Source organism: Aethalodelphis obliquidens, unplaced genomic scaffold, assembly GCF_003676395.1.
Source record: "Aethalodelphis obliquidens isolate GAN/ISIS:26980383/991018 unplaced genomic scaffold, ASM367639v1 scaffold6, whole genome shotgun sequence".
Lineage (NCBI taxonomy): Eukaryota > Metazoa > Chordata > Mammalia > Artiodactyla > Delphinidae > Aethalodelphis > Aethalodelphis obliquidens.
In genome coordinates this window covers 66547751-66565505 of record NW_020837950.1, presented here as the reverse complement: position 1 = coordinate 66565505, position 17755 = coordinate 66547751, and positions in this window count along the sequence as shown.

The window sequence follows — 17755 nt, the reverse complement described above, 5'->3', positions numbered from 1 at the left end:
AACTTAATATAAATATGATACAGTTTAATATAAGTTTAATATAAATATGATATAGTTTTATTTAATACAAATATTTATTTAATATTTATTTAATATATCATATTTATTTAATATAAATATGATATAGTTTTGTCACATAGACATAGTTTTGTCACATAGCCACAGGTACTCTATGTGCAAAACAGAGGCTTATGTCTCTATACCTCTAATATTTGTGAATATACACACACATGATCCTGCATACATGTACTCTCTTTAGGTGTGTATTTAGTCACTGTTTCTCTCTTATAAACCACGTATATTTTATAAAGTACCTCTATACATTTAGTATCTTATCCTCTGAATAATCTTTGAAGTAGGTATGTCATATCCTAATACTCACGTGCTACATGAGCAATCATAGCTATAACTAATTTAAGTAACTTTCAAGAAGTGTCCTAACCCTAAGCCCATTCTTCTTCCGGTACACCTCTTTAAAATATCATGATCTTTCTTAAAGACATTATTTATCGCCCAACAATTTCTTCCATAGCCTCAGAAGGATAATGTGCAAAACTTAACACACTGTAGGCTATTTTTAATTCTCTAGGCAAGTTAAGAGTTAAAACAATTATTTATATAACAGTGAAAGAGAGCTTGTTGAACAAAAGATACCTGCTCTAATTAGATGCTGAAATTATTTTAATAGAAGAGAATGCATTCTGAAGTAATTTCCTGACTGATTTAGAACTATTTTAAGAGAAGGAGTGTGATGTTGCATATTTTAGTACATTTGTCAGTTCATTAATTAGAGTTCAAATAAATATAGCTTTTTAGGTGATTAGCCATCTTTAAGAATGTTTTTATTAGATATCCTTCATAATATAATTAACTGTACTTGCTTATTTTTTTGAATTTTATTTTATTTATTTTTTTATATAGCAGGTTCTTATTAGTCATCACTTTTATACCCATCAGTGTACAAATGTCAGTCCCAATTCATCACACCACAATCCCCACCCCCCTGCGGCTTTCCCCCCCTTGGTGTCCACATGTTTGTTCTCTACATCTGTGTCTCAACTTCTGCCCTGCAAACCGGTTCATCTGTACCATTTTTCTAGGTTCCACATACGTGCATTAATATACGATATTTATTTTTCTCTTTCTGACTGACTTCACTCTGTATGACAGTCTCTAGATCCATCCATGTCTCAACAAATGACTCAATTTCATTCCTTTTTATGGCTGAGTAATATTCCATTGTATATATGTACCACGTCTTGTTTATCCATTCATCTGTCGATGGGCATTTAGGTTGCTTCCATGACCTGGCTATTGTAAATAGTGCTGCAATGAACGTTGGGGTGCATGTGTCTTTTTGAATTATGGTTTTCTCTGGGTATATGCCCAGTAGTGGGATTGCTGGATCATACAGTAATTCTATTTTTAGTTATTTAAGGAACCTCCATACTGTTCTCCATAGTGGCTGTATCAATTTACATTCCCACCAACAGTGCAAGAGGGTTACCTTCTCTCCACACCTTCTCAAGCATTTGTTGTTTGTAGATTTTCTGATGATGACCATTCTAACTGGTGTGAGGTGATACCTCATCGTAGTTTTGATTTGCATTTCGCTAATGATTTTGATTTGCATTTCGCTAGTGATGTTGAGCAGCTTTTCATGTGCTTCTTGGCCATCTGTATGTCCTCTTTGGAGAAAAGTCTATTTGGGTCTTCTGCCCATTTTTGGATTGTGTTGTTTGTTTCTTTAATTTTGAGCTGCATGAGCTGTTTATATAATTTAGAGATTAATCCTTTGTCAGTTGATTCACTTGCAAATATTTTGTCCCATTCTGAGGGTTGTCTTTTCATCTTGTTTATGGTTTCCTTTGTTGTGCAAAAGCTTTGAAGTTTCATTAGGTCCCATTTGTTTATTTTTGTTTTTATTTCCATTACTCTAGGAGGTGGATCAAAAAAGATCTTGCTGTGATTTATGTCAAAGAGTGTTCTTCCTATGTTTTCCTCTAAGAGTTTTATAGTGTCCGGTCTTACATTTAGGTCTCAAATCCATTTTGAGTTTATTTTTGTGTATGGTGTTAGGGACTGTTCTAATTTCATTCTTTTACATGTAGCTGTCCAGTTTTCCCAGCACCACTTATTAAAGAGGCTGTCTTTTCTCCATTGTATATCCTTGCCCCCTTTGTCATAGATTAGTTGACCATAGATGTGTGGGTTTATCTCTGGGCTTTCTATCTTGTTCCATTGACCTATGTTTCTGTTTTTGTGCCAGTACCGTATTGTCTTGATTACTGTAGCTTTGTAGTATAGTCTGAAGTCAGGGAGTCTGATTCCTCCAGCTCCGTTTTTTTCCCTCAAGGCTGCTTTGACTATTCGGGGTCTTTTGTGTCTCCATACAAATTTTAAGGTTTTATGTTCTAGTTCTGTAAAAAAATGCCTTTGGTAATTTGATAGGGATTGCATTGAATCTGTAGATTGCTTTGGGTAGTATAGTCATTTTCATGATATTGATTCTTCCAATCCAAGAACATGGTATATCTCTCCATCTGTTGGTATCATCTTTAATTTCTTTAATCACTGTCTTATAGTTTTCTGCATACTGGTCTTTTGTCTCCCTAGGTAGGTTTATTCCTAGGTATTTTATTCTTTTTGTTGCAATGGTAAATGGGAGTGTTTCCTTAATTTCTCTTTCAGATTTTTCATCATTAGTGTATAGGAATGCAAGAGATTTCTGTGCATTAATTTTGTATCCTGCAACTTTACCAAATTCATTGATTAGCTCTAGTAGTTTTCTGGTAGCAACTTTAGGATTCTCTATAGATAGTATCATGTCATCTGCAGTGACAGTTTTACTTCTTCTTTTCCAATTTGTATTCGTTTTATTTCTTTTTCTTCTCTGATGGCCGTGGCTAGGACCTCCAAAACTATGTTGAATAATAGTGGTGAGAGTGGACATCCTTGTCTTGTTCCGGATCTTAGAGGGAATGCTTTCAGTTTTTCACAATTGAGAATGATGTTTGCTGTGGGTTTGTCATATACGGCCTTTATTATATTGAGGTAGATCCCTTCTATGCCACTTTCTGGAGAGTTTTTATCATAAATGGATGTTGATTTTGTCAAAAGCTTTTTCTGCATCGATTGAAATGATCATATGGGTTTTATTCTTCAATTTGTTAATATGGTGTATCACATTGATTGATTTGTGTATATTGAAGAATCCTTGCATTCCTGGAATAAACCCAACTTGATCATGCTGTATGACCCTTTTAATGTGCTGTTGGATTCTGTTTGCTAGTATTTTGTTGAGGATTTTTGCATCTATATTCTTCAGTGATATTCATCTGTAATTTTCTTTTTTTGTAGTATCTTTGTCTGGTTTTGATATCACGATGATGGTGGCCTCATAGAATGAGTTTGGGAGTGTTCCTTCCTCCACAATTTTTTGGAAGAGTTTGAGAAGGATGGGTGTTAGGTCTTCTCTAAATGTTTGATAGAATTCACCTCTGAAGCCATCTGGTCCTGGACTTTTGTTTGTTGGAATATTTTTAATCACAGTTTCAATTTCATTACTTGTGATTGGTCTGTTCATATTTTCTATTTCTTCCTGGTTTAGCCATGGAAGGTTATACCTTTCTAAGAATTTGTCCATTTCTTCCAGTTTGTCCATTTTTATTGGCATAGAGTTGCTTGTAGTAGTCTCTTAGGATGTTTTGTATTTCTGCCGTGTCTGTTGTAACTTCTACTTTTTCATTTCTAATTTTATTGATTTGATTCCTCTCCCTCTTTTCCTTGATGAGTCTAGCTAATGGCTTATCAATTTTGTTTATCTTCTCAAGGAACCAGCTTTTAGTTTTGTTGATCTTTGCTATTGTTTTCTTTGTTTCTATTTCATTTATTTCTGCTCTGATCTTTATGATTTCTTTTCTTCTGCTAACTTTGGTTTTTGTTTGTTCTTCTTTCTCTAGTTCCTTTAGGTGTAATGTTAGATTGTTTATTTGAGATTTTTCTTGTTTCTTGAGGTAGGCTTGTATAGCTATAAACTTCCCTCTTAGAACTGCTTTTGCTGCATCACATAGATTTTTGGATCATCATGTTTTCATTGTCATTTTTCTCTAGGTATTTTTTAATTTTCTCTTTGATTTCTTCAGTGATCTATTGTTTATTTAGTAATATATTGTCTAGCCTCTCCATGTGTTCGTGATTTTTATGTTTTTTTCCCTGTAATTCATTTCTAATCTCACAGCATTGTGGTCAGAAAAGATGCTTGATATTTCAATTTTCTTAAATTTACTGAGGCTTGATTTGTGACCCAAGATGTGATCTATCCTGGAGAATGTTCCATGTGATCTTGAGAAGAAAGTGTAATCTGCAGTTTTTGGATGGAATGTCCTATAAATATCAATTAAATCTATCTTGTCTATTGTGTCATTTAAAGCTTCTGTTTCCTTATTTATTTTCATTTTGGCTGATCTGTCCATTGGTGTAAGTGAGGTGTTAAAGTCCCCCACTATTATTTTGTTACTGTCAATTTCCTCTTTTATAGCTGTTAACAATTGCCTTTATATTGAGGTGCATCTATGTTGTGTGCATATATATTTATAATTGTTACATCTTCTTGGATTTATCCCTTGATCATTATGTAGTGTCCTTCCCTGTCTCTGGTAACATTCTTTATTTTAAAGTCTATTTTATCTGATATGAGTATTGCTACTCCAGCTTTCTTTTGGTTTCCATTTGCATGGAATATCTTTTTCAATCCCCTCACTTTCAGCTATATGTGTCCCTAGGTCTGAAGTGGGTCTCTTGTAGACAGCATATATATGGGTCTTGTGTTGGTATTCATTCAGCAAGCTTATGTCTTTTGGTTGGAGCATTTAATCCATTCATGTTTAAGGTAATTATCGATATGTATGTTCCTATGACCATTTTCTTAATTGTTTCGGGTTTGTTTTTGTAGGTCCTTTTCTTCTCCTGTGTTTCCCACTTATAGAAGTTTCTTTAGCATTTGTTGTAGAGCTGGTTTGGTGGTGCTGAATTCTCTTAGCTTTTGCTTGTCTGTAAAGCTTTTGATTTCTCCATCAAATCTGAATGAGATCCTTGCCTGGTAGAGTAATCTTGGTTGTAGGTTCTTCCCTTTCATCACGTTAAGTATATCATGCCACTCCTTTCTGGCTTGTAGAGTTTCTGTTGAGAAATCAGCTGTTAACCTTATGGAAGTTCCCTTGTATGTTATTTGTCATTTTTCCCTTTCTGCTTTCAATAATTTGTCTTTGTCTTTAATTTTTGCCAGTTTGATTACTATGTGTCTTGGCATGTTTCTCCTTGGATTTATCCTGTATGGGACTCTCTGTGCTTCCTGGACTTGGGTGGCTATTTCCTTTCCCACGTTAGGGAAGTTTTTGATATAATCTCTTCAAATATTTTCTCTGGTCCCCTCTTTCTCTCTTCTCCTTCTGGGACCCCTATAATGCGAATGTTCTTGTGTTCAATGTTGTCCCAGAGGTCTCTTAGGTTGTCTTCATTTCTTTTCATTCTTTTTTCTTTATTCTGTTCTGCAGTAGTGAATTCCACCATTCTGTCTTCCAGGTCACTTATCCGTTCTTCTGCCTCAGTTATTCTGCTATTGATTCCTTCTAGTGTCGTTTTCATTTCAGTTATTGTATTGTTCATCCCTGTTTGTTTGTTCTTTAATTATTCTAGGTCTTTGTTAAACATTTCTTGCATCTTCTGTATCTTTGCCTCCATTCTTTTTCCGAGGTCCTGGATCATCTTCACTATCATTATTCTGAATTCTTTTTCTGTAAGGTTGCCTATCTCCACTTCATTTAGTTGTTTTTCTGGGGTTTTATCTTGTTCCTTCATCTGGTACATAGCCCTCTGCCTTTTCATCTCATCTATCTTTCTGTGAATGTGGGTTTTGTTCCACAGGCTGCAGGATTGTAGTTCTTGCTTCTGTTGTTTGCCCTCTGGTGGATGAGGCTATTATGTACTTGCTTATTGATACCTGAGTTTACCATCCTTGAGATTAAACATGTGAAATATGGGATCTTGTTAATGTTCCCTTTAAATTGAGGCTATTTCATTTTAACAACATATAGCAACAACAAATAATTCAATTGTAACTAATCAATTGTTTTATTAAAAAACATTGCTATCTAAATGGTCAATGAACTTTTAGGAGAATACACAATTACTATAAAACTAGTTCAATATTTATATGCACAGTACCTTTCCCGTCAAGAAAACAATATTTTTTGCCCATTCATCTTGTAGTTTTTATGATGTGAACATACAGGTAGCATTGAAACAGTATCATATAAAAATGTATTACATAAAGAGTCAATTTTCTAAAAAAAAAATTCTCTATTATTCTATTTTTTATGTTAAAATCCTGAATTGAAAATTCATTTAAATTTACAAAATAACTTAAATTCTTTATTTTCAAATAAAGCATGGAAAAGTGGCCATTCTGGTGCACAATATGACTAAAAAACAAAGAACACAAATTCACAAATTCTTAATTTGTCTGCTCCTCAGATATTTTAGTTTGATGACCTATTTACATCAGGAGAAATGGGAATTAAAAAGAATAATTGTTGAGCTGTAGATGGTAGTTGACTTTTAAATTTTTATTAGAGTTCATTGAGATAATGGATAATAGAAAATTTTATATTCTGCATATTTGAATCCATACTTGAGACTCAATTCTATCCTAATATATAATACCAAAGATGTGGCCTACTTGTGAATAGCTCATTTAGTTTCTACGTTTTTTTTTTTTAAACATCTTTATTGGAGTATAATTGCTTTACAATGGTGTGTTAGTTTCTTCTTTATAACAAAGTGAATCAGCTATACATATACATATATCCCCATATCTCTTCCCTCTTGTGTCTCCCTCCCTCCCACCCTCCCTATCCCACCCCTGTAGGTGGTCACAAAGCACTGAGCTGATCTCCCTGTGTTATGCGGCTGCTTCCCACTAGCTATCGGTTTTACATTTGGTAGTGTATATATGTCCATGTCACTCTCATTTTGTCACAGCTTACCCTTCCCCCTCCCCGTGTCCTCAAGTCCATTCTCTAGTAGGTCTGTGTCTTTATTCCCGTCCTGCCCCTAGGTTCTTCATGACCATTTTTTATGAAAGTAATTGATTATGTACAAAATATATTGAAGCATCCTCAAATCCATTCTTCAAATAGTTCAACATCAGATGGGAAATTACTTCCAAAATGCATTCTCCTTTATTAAAATATCAAAGTGGTACTTGAGATTCCACACATCTTTTATTCTTACTTTCATAGATATTTTTTACATGAAAATGGCACAGATAAACCTGGACTATAGACATGGTGTGTTGTCCGTGATCACATCAACATCAGGAAAAGTCATACAATTGCAAAGGCGGAAATGTCACAATTTTCAAAGAAAGACCCTGGTGGAACCAAGATTGGGGATGTTGATACAATTACTATCAAAACCAATTCAATTATTTTATCATTAGAGGGAAAAAAAAGAGAAATGGGAGAAAACACAGGAATTGAATAGCATTGGTTTATGTAGTTTTCCTTATTTTAATTTTCTTTCTAGAAAAATAATGACTTTTTCAATTGAGAAATTAACTAAAATCTTTATCTCAGCAAAGTTTGATGTAAGGAATGTGGTATAGAACCTTGATGTAATGTTTCCACATCTACTGTCTTACTCACAGTTGGGTAAACTAACAGGAATATAGGGAGCTGTGATATGTAGGGAGCAAGTTCTCTCTCTGACTGGCCTCAGTTCTCTAATTCCTATTGCTCTATATTCTGCCTTCTTTACTTTTACAATGACTTTATTGATTATAAAAATAATATCAAAAATTGGCTTATTTTGTTAATGCCAGAGAAAAATAAACAACAAAAAAAGTAAAATTGCTCCTAATATCACTAAAGTAAGTCACTATTTGCTAAATTATAATATATTTAAATATATTTCTAGCAACTTACAATTTTACTTAAGTTTCTGCAGATATCACTTGGGTTTTTATTTGTTTGTTTTATTGTTTTTTGGTAGTAAATAACAGTAACCTAATCTGATTAAGAATGAAAGAAAATGCAGCACTTTTTAAAGATACCTGGAAGGTTACAGAATCAGTTGTTGTAATTAGAGATAGAAAAAGAAAAGCAGATAAAACAGGAACAAAATAATCAATTATTAAGGTACCAGTGTTAGTATATAAAAATTTGAATGTTTCATTCTACTCTGCTTCATTGTGTTCAGAATTCAAAATCTTTGTAAAGAGAGTTTACTTGCCTAAATCTAGTCCACATGATTCTTCTGGTGATTCTTCTGGTGAGCCAGAGCTTCAAGAACCCCAAACATGTCCAAAGGCTGGGTTGGATACCTTTATGCTATTTCACAAGACTAGCTATTTAGCTGTATATGATTTTCAAATTTTATCTGTGTTCATTGTAACTATGGGTGATATAAACTAGATATTCTGTGTATATTCAGCTATATTTAAAATTCAACATTTCCTAATATATGATTACAAATATATGATATTGACCATGTGAAAGTAAGACACAGAAAATTGTGAATAAAAAAATCAGGGCATTTGTAAGAAAGCGGGACATGCAGTAACATATTTAGCTTTTCAATTGGTTTTGTTTCATAAGCTTATTCAGCATTAAAATTTTAGCTTTGCAATGTATTATTAAATATTCTTTGGAATCATAGTTTTAATGATGATATACTTGTACCTCAAAAGTGTACCTGATTCTCTACATTGCTGCTTTTTTGTTTGCTTGCTGATTATAAAAGTACCCTACGTTGAGTGTCAGAAATTGAAAACTTGACAAAGCAAATCATATATTTCTTTTCCTTTATCCTAGGTAAGACAATCCCCGCCCATTATAGTTTTACTGGAATTGTGGTGTAGCATTTACTTCATATATACCTCACCTCCATTTAGTTTTAGCTACAATTACCTTACAATCAATGACATATTAAAATTGATAAGATGTAGTCTAGAACCATTGGACTTTAAGTATTTAGGTCATCCCTGAACTGCAAATGAACAGCTGGAGGGGCTAACTGAACACAAAGTAAGTTAATAATGTGAAATTTAGAAATCAGATCCATTCAAAAAATAAAATAAACAGATATCTACTTCATCTATCCCCATGCGCAGTTGGGTGACATCCTATGCCCTCTGCTAGAGCAGTGTCAGATCTGTCCTGGTTGAGTTAATAAGGATTTACACCATAGCCCAGGGGTTAAGAGATGACCAAACTCCTCCCCTGTAGTATCACTAGAGGCCACATGGGGAGCAATAGGAGGTATTCCTGTCCTTTCCTGTCAAAGAAGTACATTGAAGTTCTCCTTGGGAGCCAGAATAGCCACTCCCACCCAGCAATAATGAAGATTCCCCATCACTGGGGGTCAAGGAGGCAAAGTGAGGAATTTGGACTTCTAGTGCAAGAATAATTCGGAAGATACCAGCTAAAACAGAAGGATTAAATAATATCCAGATTCTCATAACACAATATCCTTAATATCCAAATTTCAATAAAAAATCACTTAACATCAGAGAATAGATTGGTTGTTACCAGAGGTGGTTGGGCAGAATGGGTGAAGGGGGTGAAAAGGTACAACTTCCAGTTATGAAATAAATAAGTCCTGAGGATCTAACGTACAGCATGGTGACTATAGTTAATAGTACTGTATTCCATATTTGAAAGTTGCTAAGAAAGTAGATCTTAAAAATTCTCATGAGAAGAAAAAAAATTCTGTAACTGTATGGTGACTGATATTAATTAGCATATGGTGGTGAACATTTTGCAATATGTACATACAAGTCATAATATAATACACCTGAAACTAATATAATATTATATGTCAATTGTATCTCAATAAAAAAATCACTAATCATACAAGAAACAGGGTAATCTGAAACTGAATGAAAAAAGCCCATCAATAGATGTAAACATTAAGAGGATAGGCATCACAGAATTATCTTACAAAGATTTTGAAGTAGCTATTATAAGAATGCTACAATGAACAATTACAAATACGTTTGTAACAAATGAAAAATAGAAAGTCACAGTGAAGAAAAAGAAAGTTTCAGCAATGAAATAAAAGAACCAAATATAAATTTTAGAACTGGAAAATACAATAAGAAAAAAACCCAAACAAACAAACAAAAAACCCAAATCTCAATCCACATGCTCAGCAGCAGAATGGGGAAGATAGGGGAAAAAAATCAAGGAACTGGTAGATAGAATAATAGAAATTACCCAATGTGAACAATAAAGAGGAAATAGACTAAAAAAACAAAAAGAAAGAACATGGCCTCAGAGACTCTGTAGGACTATAACAAAAGACCTAACATTTGTGTCATCATGGTCCCAGAAGGACAAGAGGAAAAGGGTGAGACTGAAAAGAGCTCAAAGAAATAATGACTGAAAAGTTGGCAAAAGACCCAAACCTAAAGATTAAAGAAACTGAGTGAAGTTCAAACAGGATAAACCCGAAGAAATCCCCTTCAAGACACATCATAATGACACTTCTGACAACTAAAGGCAAAGGAAAATCTTGAAAGCAGCAAGAGAAAAATGACCATAGCTTTAGGGGAAAACAATTGGATTGACAGTAGATTTCTCATCAGAAACCCTAGAGACCAAAATAAAGTGGCACAACATTTTAAAGAAAAGAACTGTAGATCCAGAATCCAAACCCAGTGGAAATAACCTTCAGGAATACAAGACAAAGAGAAATCAAGACATTCTATGACGAAGGAAAATTAAAGAATTTATCATTAGAGACCTAACCTGAAAGAATGGCTAAGGGGAGTTTTCCTAAACAAAAAAAGAAATGAGAAAAGAATGAACCTTGGAACAGGAGGCAAGAAGAACATGATAAGCAAAAAATATGGGGACTGCAGTCTTCCTCTTTTTGAGTGTTCTAAATTATGTTTGTTTGTGGAAGCAAGATTTTAACACTGATGTGCTTCTAAATGTACATAGAGGAAATATCTAACTGACAATATGTAAAGAGCTCATACAACTCAATATCAAAACAAATAAACAAACAACCCAATCAAAAAAGTGACAGAAGGTCTACGTAGACATTTCTCTAAAGAGGACACACAAATGGCCAACAGGCACGTGAAAAGATACTCAACATTACTCATTATTACAGAAATGCAAATCAAAACCACAATGAGGTTTCACCTCAAACCGGTCAGAATGGCTATTATCAAAAAGTCTACAAACAATAAATGCTGGAGAGGGTGTGGAGAAAAGGGAACCCTCCTGCACTGTTGATGGGGATGTAAATTGGTGCAATCACTATGGAAAACAGCATGGAGATTCCTTTCACTCATTCTTGCTGCTTGAAGTATAAAATGATACAGACCCTTTGCAACACAAGTTGTTATTTCCTTAAAAAACTTATCATACAACTACCATATAAGCCAGGAATTTCACTCATGGGCATTTACACACACAAAAATGGAAACGTATGTTTACTCAAATGACCTGTACACAGATGTTTATAGCAGCTTTATCGTAAATAGCCAAAACCTGGAAAGATGTCCTTTAAGGGGGTGAATAGTTGATAAAAAAGAAAAACAGGTATATTCCCATCATTGGTTGCTTTCAGCAATACGAAGGAATAAACTACTGGTATACACACAGTGTAGCTCAGTTTCCAGTAAATTGTGCTGAGAGAAAAATTAACATACTGCTTGGTTCTATTTATATACCATTCTTGAAGTGACAGAATTATTGAAATAGGGAATAGATTAGTGATTGCCAGGGACTAAGGAGGTAGTAGGGAAAGGAAAGGAAGTGTCTGTGTCTATAAAAGGACACCATGAAGGATTCTTGTGGTGATGAAATTGTTCTTCACCTTGACTGTATTGATATCATTATCTTGGTTGTGCTATTGTATCACCACTATAGTTTTCCAAGATGTTACAATTGAAGAAAACCAAGTTAAGGGTACACAGGACTTCTCTGTGTAACTTCTTACAGTTGTATGTCAATCTACAACTATCTCAAAATAATAACTCAATTAAAAAGGAAAATATGATAAGGATATATCTTTTTTAATTACTGAAAGAAAGAACCAGGCTTAACCACTACCAAAGAATAGTCTTCAGAAAAAATAAGCACCTCTGAGGAGGCAATATGCATAGTCCTACCTGAGGTGCTGAGAAAAATTTTGTCACATAAAGTGTGTAACCTTTCTAGAGACTCAAGGAGATAATTTGGGCAGCTACATGTTGAAGAACCATAAAAGCAGTTATACGAGATTAGGACAACTTTAGAACATGAAATGGTACCAGAATTATATCACATCTTTCCCTGAATAGAAATTTTATCTTATTTGTTTCTATTATCAACTTTTTGTTGTGTTTCATTTTTTTTTTTTTTAACACTGAAACCAGATAGGCTTAAAAGGTTTATAGCATTAGGGACTTGCTGTTTCATAAACTGACTAGGCGAGCAACATTTGATTAAGTGTTGATTGAAATAAAGACTAGAATTCCATTTTTTTTTCTTTAACTCCCCCTGCCTCAGGTGTTGTCTCTTTATTTCCTATAAAATTCTTTTATTTTCCCTGAAAACCTATTAATGTTAATGCATTAGATTAGGGGAAGAAAGGCATAGTTGTACTCTGAAGAGTGTTTAAGGTTTGGATTGGCATCACACTGTGTCCACACTGGGAAGAGTCAGCAATGTGAGTTATGTGCAGAAGAGGAGAAGCCTATGGAGAGCGTAGTCTGAGTTGGCCATATAGTCAGTCATTTCAAAGGGATATTTCTGTACACCGGTAGAAAGCATTCTGGCATAAAAGACTGTCAACAAGTTTCTTTTTCTTTCTCAATCTCTCCCTCTTTTTATTTACTGTCTCTATTTCATTCCTTCCTTCTCTGCCTCAGTATTTTTTAAGCTTCTATCTTGGTGGGTTTTTTTTTTGGAATGAGGTCATTGCACCTGAATCAAATTCTCTAGATAATTCTTAAGTTTGGTTCTATGTTTCAGGAAAACAAATAATATTAACTTTTAGGTTCACATTTCTAGTGGTCACGCATAATGCAAACATTGTGCCATTATTTATCACATTCATCTCCCCAAATGAATGTGATAAATCAATCACTTTTAATAGTTTTTTTTTTTTTTTTTAGATGTTGGGGGTAGGAGTTTATTAATTAATTAATTAATTTTTGCTGTGTTGGATCTTCGTTTCTGTGCGAGGGCTTTCTCTAGTTGTGGCAAGCAGGGGCCACTCTTCATCGCGGTGCACGGGCCTCTCACTATCGCGGCCTCTCTTGTTGCGGAGCACAGGCTCCAGACGCGCAGGCTCAGTAGTTGTGGCTCACGGGATTAGTTGCTCCGCAGCATATGGGAATCCTCCCAGACCAGGGCTCGAACCCGTGTCCCCTGCATTAGCAGGCAGACTCCCAACCACTGCGCCACCAGGGAAGCCCTCAATCACTTTTAAAATAATATCAGAAGCAAGAACTTATATAAGTTCTAAATCCTAAATCTTTAATGCTCCTCCTACCCTACCCGCTCTGTTATACCGAGTCAGGCCTGGTGAACTAGATCAAAGACTACTCCAAACCATTGTCACTTCAATTTTTCTCCCCATTTGTCCACCAATCCACTGAGCTTTTCTTTTTTTCCCCAGGTGGTTCTCTATTGAGTTTATATAACAAAATTCATTATTTCAGTAAATCTCTAGTCAACACACTCAAGCATTTCTTCTCTTCTTCCATATTAATATAATATATGCATATAAAATATTCAATTAAATATAAAATAAAAAATTATGAAAGAGAGAAGAAAAGTAAAATCTTTCTATTTTTGATGATTTCCTACTTTCCAACTGGGCAAGTCAAAATATACACTTAGGGTCTAGTCCAGCAATAAAGATCACAGGGGTGTATTTATGTTTAAAATAATCTTGATAATTCACTTTTTGGCTGACATCATGTCAGAGATGATTAGATTAGACAATTATTTTTTCCAACCATTATTATATTGTACTTTGATCTTATGTTATTAGTAGTATATTCAATATTTTTGGAAAAAAGATTTAGACCATTTATTCATTAATGAGTCTTAACTTAGCTAACCCTAGATAATGTAATTTAAATGTATTTTACTGGGTGCATGTGAATTTCTAAATGATGCTATTCACCGTGAGAAATAAAAAGAGCAAACATGACACTTTTCCCCACTGTATTCTACAGAACTTTTTTCTCAAGATATTTTACTTCATATATACTCTTCTTGATCTCCATAGATTAGAGAAACCAGTAATATATAAGAATTTCCCTTTCCTCATATCCCTAACAATAGTTAGCATTCTCAGACATTTTGAATTATATCAATATGGTGGATATAGGCTGGTGTCTCAATAAAGTGTTACTTTATACTTACCTGATTATTAAATCAAGTTACTTTTCATGTTTATTCACAAGCTCTTCAGCTTAATCTACGTCTTCACTGAGTAGAAGATCAAGGTCACATATCTTATAAACATGAGTGTGTTAAAACCCCATTCTCCATTCATAAGTCCTGTCTCTTGAGCTGTCATGTTGTCAGCTCAGAATTGCTATTCTGACTTGTGTTTTTGAATCCCCTCTTAGTTTCTGGTCGCTCCATAAAGAAGCCTTTCCTCATTACTCCTTCTGATTGGGCTAGCATGCTGTTTTTTCTTCATTTATTTCTGAAAACCATTCTGAATACATATTACGTGCCAGGCACTACATCTTTTCTACTTTCTCAGAGCACACTGAGAAAAACAGCTTTAAAATGTTATTATATAGCAATACTTATCATCTTGTTAAATTTCTTGTTTATGTCCTTGTGTCTTCATTGGACCCTATGCTACTTCAAGTTATAGTCATCGTCCTTTAGGTGTTTATCATTGTAGTGACCTAGTGAAAATCCAGTATTAAAAGAATTAGCTATAAAAAGAGATTCAATATATATGCACGTCATTTGGTGTAGTTAATAGTGCTTCTGTTTCTGACATGCAAATACTATTTCATATGATACTCAATAAAGCATCAAATTGTTTTAATTACCTTCCTTTCATCCCATTGTTAAGGGAGGGGTTTCCACCCTAGGGTTATGAGGATGGCCAGACCTGACACACTGCATGGGACAGATGAGACTGACAGCAGGTGATTAGTCACGTATACTCACGGGTCAGAGGAAGAGGACACCATGTACTAGGCAGGGCCATATGGGGTTGTACTTGAGAACAAGGTAAACCAGGGGCTATGGGAGGTTGCTGGCTTTGTAGTGTCAAGGGGGTGGGGTGCCCCTGTTTCCTATGGAAGGATGTGATTAGCTTGTCTGAATAATTCCAGAGACTGGCAGAGAACTGAAACTCACTACTCATGTATAAGCAGGAATTGTGTCTCACCCCTTAAATAAGGAGGGTTGTTTTTCTGGGGAACCTTATCCGTGGGAACAGAGTGGGGAGGCCTACTTGAAGTTAGGCCATTTGAGGCCATCCCAATTTTACTAACTGTCAAGGCAGCACATAATATTGACCTTAGTTTTAGGCCTTAAACATCACACAAATCCAGATATATAAACTGAGTTTATTCTAATTAATGTTATTTTCATGCAGAGATTAGCAGGTTTTTGGTTTCTAGCATTGGTTAGAATTTTCAGTGACCACAAACTAGAAACATTATATGGAATTTTATTTAAATTTTGTTCCTATAGAAGGAGTGTATTTCCACAAATTAAAATCATTCATAAATAAAGTTTTCTTCTTCTTAGTTGGTCTTTACAAATCCACATGATTGTAGAGAAAGCTGCTCTCTGACAGTTGTTGAAAGCTGCCTCTCAAGGTGAAGAATATACACAAGCTAAAAAAATAATACCAGATACACATTAGTTATCAGAACGAATGCTGTACAAGCACTGAAGGAGGAGAAGTTCCCAATATCCACAACTGTTCCCTGAACACCATTCAATGAATAAAAGTACCTGTGAAATTGCTGAGTCTCTAGAAGAACTGAATATAAATAAAAGACTTATGCCATTTTCAGGGCACTACAGAAACATAGTAGAAAGAAAAGTTTGCACAATTCAAATTTGGATGATACAATGAATAGTCAGGGGAGCATAGTAAGAAGGCTACGTACTTGTAAATTGATAAAACAATGTCATAACAATAAATGGGTATTGGAAATACATGAGTAAAATCCAATGGAAATAGCGATGAAACATTTAGTTCATTTTTATTTTTGTCAGACTCAGAAGGCAAGTTCTGTTCAGTCTAAATTGATTGCTATTCTGATGGATTACATCTTACAAAGTTAACCAATGTGCAAAATATAAAACAAAAATATAGTATATTCAATGGGGAAATTAATTTGTGGGTATAAGGTACTACAACAAAACTCAAATTCTGAGAGGAACACAAAACATGTGTGGAATTAAAATAACTGTTGAAGGGATAGAGGACATGACAATTTACACAAGATCATACACTAAATCAGATATTGAATAATTACTTTCCATAGAAATTCTAGATATATAATTAGCTTTAAGTAATATTTCTTGATTTTTTAAATTTGCTCAGTCATTTCTTCTACCACTAATTCATAAAGGATTTACTATGCATAGACTTTCTGATTAAAAAAACTGCAAACAAAGTAGAGATGGTTTCTATTGTCATGAAATGTACAGTATAATATGAAATTTATGACTGTAGTTTAGGAATCAGATAGCTGTGGTTAAAGTTTCAGGTTACTAAGTATTTCTATCTCATTAAATAGCCAAATAGAATCTTTGTGTTGATGGAATGTTCTAAGCCTGTTTTGTCCACTAATACTGAGCACTTGAAATGTCACTAGTCAGACTGAAACTTTAATTTTGTTTAATTTTAGTTAAATTTAAATGTAAATAGCCACATGTGGTTACTGACTACCACACTGGACTGAGCTGTAGAACTACTGTAAATATCAAATATGCATATAGCAGTTAATACAGTGCTTAGTACATAGTAAGTGCTTATTATCAAGTAACTATTAACATCCATGATGATAACGATAATGTAATTTGGGGGGAAAGAGTTTAAACAGTTTCAAAATGAGAAAACTTCTCACAAAACCAGCTAGATATTAAAGTTCAGTAATAGGCATTGATTTCTGAGGAATCATAAGCTAAATATTTATCACTGATGCTTATAGTCACAGTACTGAAATTTAATATGCATACAATGAGTATATTAAAAAAAAACACAATAAAACATAATCCTTGAGTGGCCAAAAATGATGTCAGATGCCAATAGCATTCAAGCATTGGGGCAGATACTGATATCCACAGATGGGAGTCCTGAAAATTCTTTTCCCATTCAAAAAAAGGGATATCTATAGAAACACCTCTCCAAAGAGCAATAGAATTATTCATCTTCTTCAAGTCTCAGCACTGCAATTTACATCGATGTAGTGATGCAATGCCTCAAAATCTCCTACCACGTAATGAAAATGTTCAATAATTATTAGAAATAGGTCACACTGTGTGTGTGCTAGCTTTGTAATGTTTGGAAATTGTTCATCTCTTCAATGATACTGTTTCTTAGAGTATAAATATTCTATAAGGTAAGCAGATTTTCAAAACAGGATGATATCTAAACTGGCTCAAACTTGAACTAGAGAACATTCTTCACAAAATGGTACACACCGAAAAGGACTGTCACTTTCTTCATCCATACACTTTTCCAACTTTAGAAA